Genomic DNA, 12321 nt, shown 5'->3' with positions numbered 1-12321 from the left:
TTATCATTTCATCAATAATAGAGACAAGTGGGGCCAACTAAGTTCAACTTGAGAACTAGGCCACAGATCCAAAGATTCTAAAGATCAGATAACTGCTATTGGGAACAGTATGGTTCCGAGTTAGTTATATCGTAATTACCAAAAAGAATGTGGTGATTTTCAGGGTCTCCAGATGTTAGCACCTTTCAAGAATACCTGATGTTGCGAGTTATAATTAAAGAGCTACATAGTTGTATAATAAATAGATGTAGTCCGCGAACACTCAGATGCAGAATATAAATATCGAAGTGCCTCCCAAGCTTTAGACATTATCAAGCAATGGAGAAGAGACCTTAATAATATAATATTGTATATATGATTCTATCTTACCTTATCAAATTTACTTTGCTCTTAGTAGTTATAAATAAAATGAGTGCATTTGAGCCTTCCTAGACGATCTCCCTCTACAGAAATAAATCTTGGTTGGCCTAGACAATTCTGGAGTCTACTAAATAGTCTCCCCCTAACAGTTTGGTTTTAACTATTGGTTGAAAGTTAGTTTTGTTTTATGTTTGATTTCAAGTATCAATTAATACTTAGTTTTATTTTACATTTGGTTTCAAGTATTAATTGATGCTTGATTATTTTTATATTGAATTAACATAAATCATGTGGATCTGAAACATTACCCGGAAGACAAATGGTGCAATCTGACTAAAATGAAATAGCCTCTGAATGTAGTTACCCTGCTCAAATAACAAACAACTACTACCAAAACACAACAATCCTGAAAGTTAAAAAGCACGATGATACTATGTGTTGTGAGACATCCATTACTGATGCAATCTGGTCTTCGAAAGAAGGTAGACAGGAAAGCATTCAGACAGCTACTGAGGATTTTGATATTCTGAAGTCTATTCTTTATTACAGGTATATGGGTGAGGAACCAGTCGCCATCTTGCATAGGTGAATAACTAGTTAATATTGGATCTGGAAGAGAAAGCAATTGTGGCTTGGTGTAAGGAGCAGGATAACCAAGGTTTTCTAGCATGATTGGATATGGTAAAAAACATGGCACCTTTTGTGTATGAAATGAGAATGGAAGACAAGCGTAAGAGTTTAGGGGAAAATTGGATTATGAGATTTCTAGACTGTCATCCCGATATGGCAACTAGGTTCAGCACAAAGTTAAACTGTCAGAGAGCTCATGCAAGTTGTCCCTACCTGATGCAAGACATTTTTCCAAAATCTCACAAATTATTCATTAACAAAACCTAAAGTCCTTCTAGATCTTTAATATAAATGAGAAAGGATTCCTAATGATTGCAGCATGAGTAAAGATCCTCTGTCACTGGAAGTGCAAAAGCTCCTGTGTCACTCAGGAAGGCGCTTGAGAAATATTTACTGTGGTTGAAACAATTTGTACTACTAGTTATGCCCTTTTACCCATGGTGATTAACAAGGGTAGAGCTTAATACAAGGGCTGGTACATAAATTTAACAGCTATCATAGCTAACTACCACCTTTCATTCTCTCCAAATGGCTGGACAGATGATGTCGTTGCTTTGAAATAGATTACAGAATTATTTGAGCCATGTACAGCCTCCATTGCCTCTCTCCCATGACTACTCCCACTAGATGGATATTGCTCTCATATAACTTGGAAGTTTGCCACTTTTTGTCAAAAAAAAAAAAACTTCTTTTTATTCTATTCTGTCTTCCCTCACACTCAACACATCTGCTTCAGCCCTAAGATGTGGGTATCTGTAGCCTGTTACAGAACACCTATGGCCAGGGGGTTGACAACTACAGCCGTAATAGTGAGGAAAGGATTCAGAGCTCAGTTTTTATTCCTAATCTACCTGATGCATGCATCACAGCTATCACAAAGCACAACATTAAACAGGCTTTTGCTACTACTGGTATTGTGCTATTTAATACTCGCCAAGTTAACACCAAGCTAAAGCCTAGGAACAACCGCAACTCTTTTCCAACTAACCTTACTCTCCCTTCTGATGCCTTTCATACATCAAAATGCTTCAGAGATATACGCAGTGAACTACAAGCTGCAAACCATCTTATTGATGATGGTGTTTTCTTTAAAAAAATTAAGGGAATTCTTAAAGCATTTAGCCATGCTGCCCTATTCTCAATGGTGGAGAAGGAGATCAGGAAAAAGGTCTGCGATAGCTTACGGCAGAAAAAAACCTAGAACACTAAGGCGGACAGGAAACTGCTCTCTAAGGCCCATGTTCTGACAGGCAAAGAGCTTATTGCATTGCGAAAAGCCTGTGATGAGCTTGACTACCATTCAAAAATACCACAGTATCAGATGAGAAAAAATACAACTCCTATCACTCATTTATGCACTCTGCACCCTGAATCTCCATGCTACCATGAGTCTCGACATGTTCAGATTACTCTAACTCCTGAAGTTATTGCAATAACTCCAGCTACTACTTCAGAGGACACTCTTGAGGTGGTCTCAGATGTGTTGTAGAATCCTTGTTAAAATACTGGTACTTCTTGTCACCGTCGCTTCTCTGATACTCCCTTCAGATCTCTTATTACCCGGATCTACATGCCAGACTGCCCACTCCACATCAGGCTACATTCAAAGTACTAGGTTTTGCCTTTTTTTTTTTTTTTTGGTTTGTTCCCCTTCTCTGTTTATCTTGCTGCTTTCCTGCCTAACTAATTTGTTTAAAAATCCAGTTTTCCTTCACCTTCTCCCTCCTGCCATGGCATTTTCTGCTATATTTTTTCTTTTTCAAGGCTGGTTTTGGAATGTTTTTATGATTTGTTTTTGCAAAGTTACAATTGAATTGGTCGTTAATATACTTCATTTGAATCCTGTTCTGATTCCCTGTGTTGTCCCAGAAACTGGTGATTTACCTTATAGTATGAGATTTGAATGAGAATCCATAATTACATATTAGACAATTATGTAAACTGTATTTAAAGATAAAGATATTAGGCTAGTAAACATTACAAGTTCAATAAAATACATTGTAATGATCTTACCTAAGGTGGTTAGTGTTGACAATGGGGAATGATACTTTTCTTCTTCTTTTTATGTATAATAGCTCTTAGGCCTTGGCCTATATTACTGATAGTACAAGACCAATATCTTCTATCTGTAATGCCTATTGTAAGCTTTCATTAACTCTGTCTCATGAAGAGTCCTCTGGTTGAAATAGTAACAAATAGTGTGATAATAGTAAAGAGCGTAAAGGTATCTTATAGTTGTAAAAGCATAAATAATAAGTTGGAAAAGTACTTAGAAGTCGATCTAATTTTATTTAAACACATACTACTAACACAGTCATATAATGAGCCTCCACTGATACAGGAATACGGCTAACTGGTATACCATTAACTACTGGCTAACTAAGTCTACTGTCTTGCACCTACCATCCCTGAGTTATGCCTGTATGAGAACTTATTACAAAACTATTAAACAATCCAGTGCCTTCCCTGGTCCAAGTTTGTAGCCTCTCTGGTATGAAGCCAATCAGTACTAAGTATAGTTGAAGCTAAACAAAAGAGCAACCCGACCAGGTTCATTGTTCAAAAACATAAAAACACTACCACTGGTCTGAATACCATTCCATAATGCTTTTTCCACAGTAGAAACTCTTCCAGACATGACCACTCAATAATCTTACCACTTTCCAAACAATCTAAACCTGCCTGATACTACCTTACCCTCAAAAATAATTAGAATAAAAAAAGAGAAAAAACCCAGAAGCGATAATAGTCCAAAACTGGTCAGTAGGGCCTACTTCCCACCCATAGTGCCTTACTCTCCCAGCAATACCTGTAGCCCAGCCAAAGAAACCAAACCAAACTCTAACACTTAATTCAAACTTAACCAAGTCCCAACTGCAGGGTCATATCCTACTATCTGAGCAGGAGGCAATCAGTTCTGCTCAACCTACCCCAAGACATCTAAACAGTCTAGGTAATACTTAACAGGATGCTGCCCAATATAGGATCTACACAACTGACACTCACAGAAGTCCTACTACACCATCTAAGCTCTAACTAGGTTTAAGACCAAATGGCACGGTCCAGCCCAGCTCCCTCAACCCTTCTGGTAGACCAACCACCTGACGGCCAAAGGACCGCTACAAACTAGTCATGGTGAGGAGCTACTTACAAGGCTACACCTTCACAGCCACAACTTTGGACACCAGTAAGCTAAGGAGGAGGCCCTCAGGTATAGCTGGGAGCTACAAGGAAGGCAGTACCAATACCCAAAGGTACCAGTGTCAGCCTCACCATTCAACCCAATAGAACTGTAGTCTAACCAAGCTGGGAATGTGTCAGGTAGGACTATCTGAGAATAGGGCAACAGGTCCCATAAGTGGTGAAGATCAAATAACAGGCAAGAGATACCACTAGCCGATGTGACAGGAATGGGGAGGTAAACATAACAGAAGCAGAGAAATAGAAGGTAGACTGGACTTGCAATAGGTAAGGCAGCCAACTACAATCTACAACTGAACTATCCCAACGTACAGACAATGTAAGTGTCTGGCAGCCAATCAGCCTACACCACTTCAGGTAACCATAAGGGTGGCACCAGGAGGCAAAGGCTTTTAGGATCATAGCTATCCCTACTAAGATGAGGAGGAGACACCTGACTGAACTATGGTAAAAGCCACAAGGACAAACCTTTAAAAGAATAGTAATAAATAACATTGTATGATTTCGACAGTAGAAACATATAGTAATGAGGAGAGGCTGGGTGCATAGCGCCCTATCCTCTGAGCAGTGATGTGGCCAGTTCAATGAGTTGAAAATATGAGATAGTTATTAATCAAACCTGTAGGAGTTTAGTATCGTGAGAACTAAGGACTCTTTAAAACCCAACAAATATGAGCTGGCCCAAAGAAAGACAAAGGTAATCTCGCCCAACACAATGCTCAAATGCCCCTAATAGAATGCAAAACTGGGCAGTAGGCGATTGACAGGATAATGGAGAATTGTGGTAGCACAGTGGAATGATTAATTGACAATGATAGGACTCATGTGAGTATACCAAAGCAGGATCGATAATTGAAGTGGAGAGTGTGTTTCTTTGATGATAGGTATAGAGAGAAAACTCGAGAGAAGGGAAGCAATGAAGCTTCATTAAATACAATTTGTAGTGGCTAACATCTTACATGTGCACACCACCTATGTGTTGCCTTTAGGGCAATAGACCTCGCCATGTCTATTCCAATCCCAATACTATTTCACGATTGGATTACTCCATCACTTCTCCTAATCTCATTATCTCTTTATTTCTCTGCAAAAATAAAATAAAATAAAAAATAAAAATACATTAACTGGAAAGTGATAACATTTTAACAAAACGCTAGTGTTTTTCTCTTTCTAGTCCCTTGGTTAGCCCATCAGCTACCATCTCATCTGTTCTCATATATGTAATACCTACCTCTCTTGTGTTTACTAACTCTCATAGCCAGAAGTATTTCACACCTATATGTCGGATTGAAGGCTTAAACTGACTATTCTTCAAACTTGTTATATATGCTTGGTTGTCATTGAATACAGAAACAAGAGGTTTTCCATCTTTTTGACTTCCTTGATACAGTTCTCTTTGTAAACTTTCTAACCAAATGCCAGCTTCAACTCCTAAAGTTGTGGCTTTAATTTCTGCATCTGCAGTTAACTTTGCTACAGTCTTCTGCCTTTACGACTTCCAATAAACAATAAATCTATACTGGTCTAATACAATAAAACTACTAGTAGATTGCATACCATCAATCTCACCAGCAAAATCTGCATCTGCATAAACCACAATTGGAGCATTTTCAAACTTTCTATTTACTCCCCCAATGCTCCAGTTGTGTCCCATACTCAAAGTAAGGCGAAAATTGGAGGGGTGTCTTAAGTATCATAAAATTCATTTAACTGCTGACCAATGAAGTAAGTCTGGATCAGAGGCGAATTGTCCAACAATCCCAATGGCATAGGCGAGGTCTGGTCTTGTTGTGATTGAAGCATAGGTGAGGGAACCAACTGCTTCCTGGTATATTTGCTTATTGGTTTGGTCTTCGTTTTCAGTTCGGAGATGTAGTTTCTGCTTTGCATCCATAGGTGTAAGACATTCTTTGTAATTGTTCATCTGAAAACAAGCAAGTACCTTCTCGATGTAGGCTGCCTGGCTGAGAAAGATCAGACATTTGGCTCTGTCACTCTCAATAAGCATGCTCAGAAAAAACTTCACATTTCCAAGGTCTTTCACCTTGAACTATTTTTTGATTGCTGACTTCATCCAAGTCACTTGCTCTTTACTTCCGATGAGAAGCATATCATCAACCCATACAATGATTATAGCACCTGTGCTTGTCCTGTATATGCCAGCTTCAAACTTTGAGTTTTCCATATGCATTTCCTTTACAAGATGTGCCTCCATAGTATCATACCAATTGTAGCCAGCTTGTTTCAAACTATAGAGACTGTGCTTTAGTTCCACTATAGTGTTTGTAGTACTAACAAGCTCTTTCTTTTCTTGTAGTCTGATCTTTCATTCTTGTGAAACCTGGAACTCTTTTGGTAATTGTTGATATATTTGTTCCTCAATCTTACTCTCTAAAAATACTGTAACAATATTAAGTTGAACTATCTCCTTGTTTTTGACTGCAGCCTTAGAGACAACCATGTGAATTGCGGGAAAAGAGATTGTAGGACTATAGGTTTCTCAAAAATCTATGCCAGAGTGTTGCCGAAATCTATGGGCAACTAATTGCGCTTTGTGTCGTACAACTTGACCATTGTCACCCAGCTTTCCTGCAATACCATCCTTAAAGATATTGTTCTTGGGTTTTTCTTTATCTCATCTGATGATACTACTCTCCAGGTATTATGTGCCTCCAGGGATTTCAACTCAGAATTGACTGCATTGATCCATTTGTCTTTATCTTGACTACCTAATGCTTCAGTTATTGATTGAGGTCCATTGGTCACTATCAGAGCTAGGTCTACTCCCAAACTGTCCTCATTTTCTTCTAAGTAATTACTGGCTTCACCATCTGCTATCTCAGGGATTTCAGACATCCCACTCCTGGATACTTGAGAAGAAGGTGGCCCTTGACCTCTTCTTGTTCTAAGTTCTTCACGCACATTCCAATGTAGTCCTAAACTTGACTGTATCTCCCGATTTATCTGCCTATCTCTATCAGGAGTCTTAAACTTATCTTGTGGTACAAGACTACTGTGTGATTTTCTCTTTGGTGGAGTAGGTGGTTGTGAGACTGAATCTTAACTTAGTTTAGATACTCATATTCTAGAAGGTATAGTTATTGGTTCGCTTGTATTACTAAATGGAAGGAATATCTTCTGATTCATAGGTTGGAAGTATGATGTATCTTCATGAAAAACCACATTACGAGATATTACTAGCTTCTTGGTACTAGGATTATAGAGTCGATATTGCTTGGTTGTTAAAGTATAACCAATAAATATCAACCTCTCTGCTCTGGTATTCCATTTCTTGTCAGGTCACTTAGCTTGATGTATGAAACTATAAGCCATACAACCCCAGACGTGAAGGTGTTTAATATCTGCTTTGATTCTGCTCCAGAGTTCAAAAGGGGTAACGTCCATTCAATGAGTCTCTTTTGTTATGGAGAGATTTTTCAAGTAAACCATAGTCAACAAAGCCTCAGCCTAAAATCTCTTTGGAGCTCCTGCATACTATAGTAACACATTGGCTCTTCCAACCAGTATACGGTTACTGTTTTCAGCAATACCATCTTCCTGTAGTATGTATAGTACTGTAACTTGTCACTCAATCCCTCCTTTCTTAAGCATATGCTAAAACTCACTTCCAGAGAATTTACCACTGCCATCTGTCCAGCTAGCTTTTATTTGATAGTTCTTGCCACTACTACTGTGATACTTTTCCACTATTACCTTGAATTCTTGAAAGTAACCAAATGCCTCACTCTTAGACTTGAGGAAATAGATAGTAGTATACTTTGTAAAATCATCAATCGAGAGCATAAAGTAGTGACATCTACTGAGAGACTTTTATTGCATGGGGCCGTACAAATCAGAATGTACGAGTTCCAAGGGGGCTCTAGATTTTGATGTTGCTGCTTTAAAAGGTAAATAAATTATCGTTTCTTTAAGACAGGAAGCACATCGATTTTCGGAGTTGTTGACATGGAGACAAGGCATTCCATGAACCACTTCGGTATTACTCATCTTCAATACTGCAGGAAGATGCAAATGTCCCAACCTGTGATGCCATAGTATTATCATGGAAGAATCCTTTCGGCTGACAAGAAATCCTGAGTCTTGGAAATCTTCAGCTTGTACCAACTTGTACAATCTTTCTTCCTTCTTCGCAATTGCAATTAATATACCTTCATAGTAGAACTCAGCAGCCTTTGTTGAGAAAGAAATCTGAATTTTTTTCTTCTGCTAGGTGATTGACAGATAGTAGGCCAGTCTCTACAGCACCAGGTATATGGAGTACATTGCTAATAGACAGGCATTCTTGTCCTCATCCTGGTGTTCAGATATGTGTTACCACAGTTCTAATGCCAACTTTAGATACTAGTTCCCTAGTCGCAGTCTTTATCTGATGTTGTCCCACTGGTAGAGCTGTGTAGGTATTGTCAATACAGGCTTGACTCTCTCCAGTTATATGGTTTGTACAACCAGAATCAACTATCCATTCAATCTTTCTTTTCACTTCTATTCCTCCGAATACTTTTTCAACTCTCAAGCTCTCCCTACTTGGTCCTTCATCATTCTCCATTCTATCCTCTTCTGCTTTACTCAGCCAAGCTTGATCTTTTTTGACACCAGCAGGATCTTTTCTCCTTGATCTCCACTTGGTATCATTCTCGCCTCTTCTGTCTTCCCTGTTTGACCCATCTTTTTTTCCTTTGTCCTAGCAGTTAATCTTTTTATGACCTTTCTTCCTACAGTAATGGCAGTTTCTACTGAAAGATGAGAGTCGCTGGTTTGGATGTTGCTTGGATTGATTTAAACTGTCAATCTGGTTCTGTTGGTTATGAGAGGTGAGATATCTTCTTTTATTTTCGGTAAATAAAGCTTGACAGGGGGAGAGAGACTGTTCTCGATACAGCTCTACTTCGTATGCCATAAGCAGAGACTTTAACTTTTGGTATCCGGTTATGGTAGTCTGTGAGGAGAGAGAGCCTTTAGTTACCATAATCTATGTCTTCCACTGGGGGGTTTTAGGAAGTCCTTCGAATATGTGAAAAATAAGTTGTGCATAACTGGAGGGTTGCCCACACATTACAAGCTTTTCATGCAATTCTCGAATCTGGTTCAGGTACTCAAGAACTGAACCATTGTCCTCCAATTTTCATCTGTAAAGTTTTTTTTGAAAAGGTGATTTGAGTCATAGGAGGTAGTTGTCTCATAGGTTGAATTTATGTCGTTCCAAATCTTTACCAGTGTATCCTAAACTGAACCATAATAGGATACTACAATGGCATCAGTCATGGCTAAATGGAGTGTTTCAATCGCTTTCTACATCCGTCTTCTCTGGGCCTGGTACTTCTCTATCTTGGTCTCATAGTCTACATCAGTCTCCCTTGGCTTTGTAAGGATTGCCTCTTCCTGGATTCTCAGATCCCACAGTCCTTTTCATTGGAGATAGTCTGTCATCCGCATCACCCACATCCTGTAGTTACTTCCATCAGGTTTTTGGAAGCTCATCCTAACTAAAGATGATGAATGATTTTGTTCATTCATATTTGACTCTTTTGCTGGGCTTCGTCTGGGTAGGTGGATTAGGCAGGAGTAGGACGGGTGGTCAAAAAGTTCTTTTGAGATAAAAAGGACCAAAAGAAAAAGACTTCAGGGGAAAAGGTTTTCTTCAGCTCACCTGCAGCTCATAACCTAATGGGGAATTGTTGTAGTATAGTGGAATGATTGATCGATGATGATGGGACTTGTGTGAGTACACTACAGCAGGATCAATGATTGAAGTGGAGAGTGTGTTTCTTTAATGATAGGTACAGAGGGAAAACTTGAGAGAAGGGAAGCAATGAAGCTTTATTAAATTCAATTTGTAGTGGCTGACATTCCATATATGCACACCACCCCATGTATTGCCTTCAGGGTAATAGACCTCGCCGTGTCTCTTCCAATCCCAATACTATTCCATGATGGGATTACTCCATCACAGGAAGCCAAAGATGCTTTAATAAATAGAGCCCATAAGCGACCATGATAAATTATTTGAAGTGCTAGAATGGTAGCAGTGATAAACAGCAAGCAACGAAACAGTACGTAAAGAAGTAGAGAAGCTCAGAATTACACGATAATACTCAATGCCAGGATGCTGGATGAATGCAGATAACTACCAAGTATCAAAGAGTATTGTGGGAGCAGAAGTTCACCACTAAGGCAAAGTCAAGACGAGGATAGGAAAAGTACTTAGAATTCAATATAATTTATTTAAACTTATACTGCTAATACTGGCATACAATAAGCTTTCCTGCCACAGGGATACCGCTAACCAGTATACTACTAACTATGGCCTAACAAAGTCCACAGCCTTGTACCTGCTATCCCCTAGTCGTGCTTACAGGAGAACTCATTATAAGACTATCAAACAACCCAGTGCCATCCCTAGTCCAATTCAGTAGCCCCTCTGGTATGAGGCCAACCAGTGCTAAGTGTAGCTAAAGACAAACAGAAGACCAACTGGATCTAGTTTCTCGTCCAAAAAATATGGAACACTCTGGCCCTGTCTAAATACCATCCCGTAAAACCTCCACCACAGTAAAAGCCCACTCGAGCATCTCCACTTAATAATTACGAGGCCTCCGTGCCAACTGCCTCTGCAACTATCTTGTAATAATCCCTCCTCAGATGGTTAGTTCTTGGCGACGGGGAACGATACTTCTCTTCCTGTTTTTCTTCTCCTTCGTCTTACGATAGCACTAGGCCTCTGCCTACGTTACTGATAATACAAGACCTCTGTTTTCTATCGGGATCGCCAATCATAAGCTTTCTCTAACTCTTCTCTGTGAAGAGCCTTTTCTCTTTGTAATGATAAATATTGCAATAGAGATAAAGATTGTAATGGTGTTTTATATTCTTTAAAGTAATAAGTAGGAAAAGTACTTAGAATTCAATTTAATTATATTTAAACTCATACTACTAATACTGGCATACGACGAGCTCCAGGGCCGGGCCCCCAAGTTGTCCCATCCCGGATACCACTAACTATAAACTAACTAAACCTCCAACCTCGTACCACAAACATCCCTGCACCATGCTCCAACACGAACACTAAATACAAAGTCATCAATGGTAAAGAAAAGTCCTCCTTAGCCCAGCCTACCTGCCAGCCAAGTTACCCGTAGAAAATACAAAAGTTCCACTACTGCCACCTGAAAGTGACCCTGCAAAAAGCTCCTCCATGATAGAAACCCACCTGAGCGTCCCTACTCAATTATCTCGGGACACCCCGCTGACCACCCCAGCACCTACCCCCATTCCCAAACAAAAGAAACACACAATACCCAAGCGCCTAAACCCTAAGGAAAGCTGACTTACAGGTTGAGAGCTCTCGAGCCAAAGAGGTACGAACCGTTATAGAGAATCAAGGGGGCACCACACCGGCAGCGCAGCCCAAAAACCTTGATAGAAGCAGCCAGAACGAGATAGTCTCCAAGCTGCCAGTACTTGACTGAACATGCCCAGGTATTCTACTCCTCCTCTAACTCCTCAGCTCACTCTAAAGCCCGTGAACTCGCCGCAGACTCTGTAGTAGCCAGTTTGTGATAGCAAACCAGCAAAGGCAATGACCCTTCCGAGTCGGAGACAAGCGGTACAGGTGAGGTTTAGTCTTGTTTGACCCAGCGCTTCTTGTTTTTCTTCCTCTTCCCACCCCTAGGTGCAAGTCTAGTAACAGGAGTGAACGGGCCACCGTCATCACCACCCACCACCACAGGAGCGACGCTACCAGAGGCGCTACCCCGACCAGCCATGGGCTTAGTCACAGAGGACTCACGTACCTTCATCCATGAAGGGGGTGATACCACTGCAGCTGGTGTCATCACACTAGGATCTACCCCACCTACACCAGGAGCAAGTACCTCAACCGGCCCCAACGAATCAGGAACTGGTCCACCCATACTACTACCTACAACCGCAGCTGCAGGAGGGGCCGGGATAACTGGCGGCGCAACATTCCCCCGAGAGAGCTCCTCCGCTGGACCCTGAGAACTCTCATGGTCTAGCCTACCCCAGCTAGCAGAGACCACGGAAGTAACTGAATAGACCGAGGGGACAGGAGAAGAGGGGATAACTGTAGGAGGTTCAGCCGCTAACATT

The sequence above is a fragment of the Tuber melanosporum genome, assembly GCF_000151645.1.
Source record: "Tuber melanosporum whole genome shotgun sequence assembly, scaffold_175, strain Mel28".
NCBI lineage: Eukaryota > Fungi > Ascomycota > Pezizomycetes > Pezizales > Tuberaceae > Tuber > Tuber melanosporum.
Note: the sequence above shows the minus strand (reverse complement) of the source record.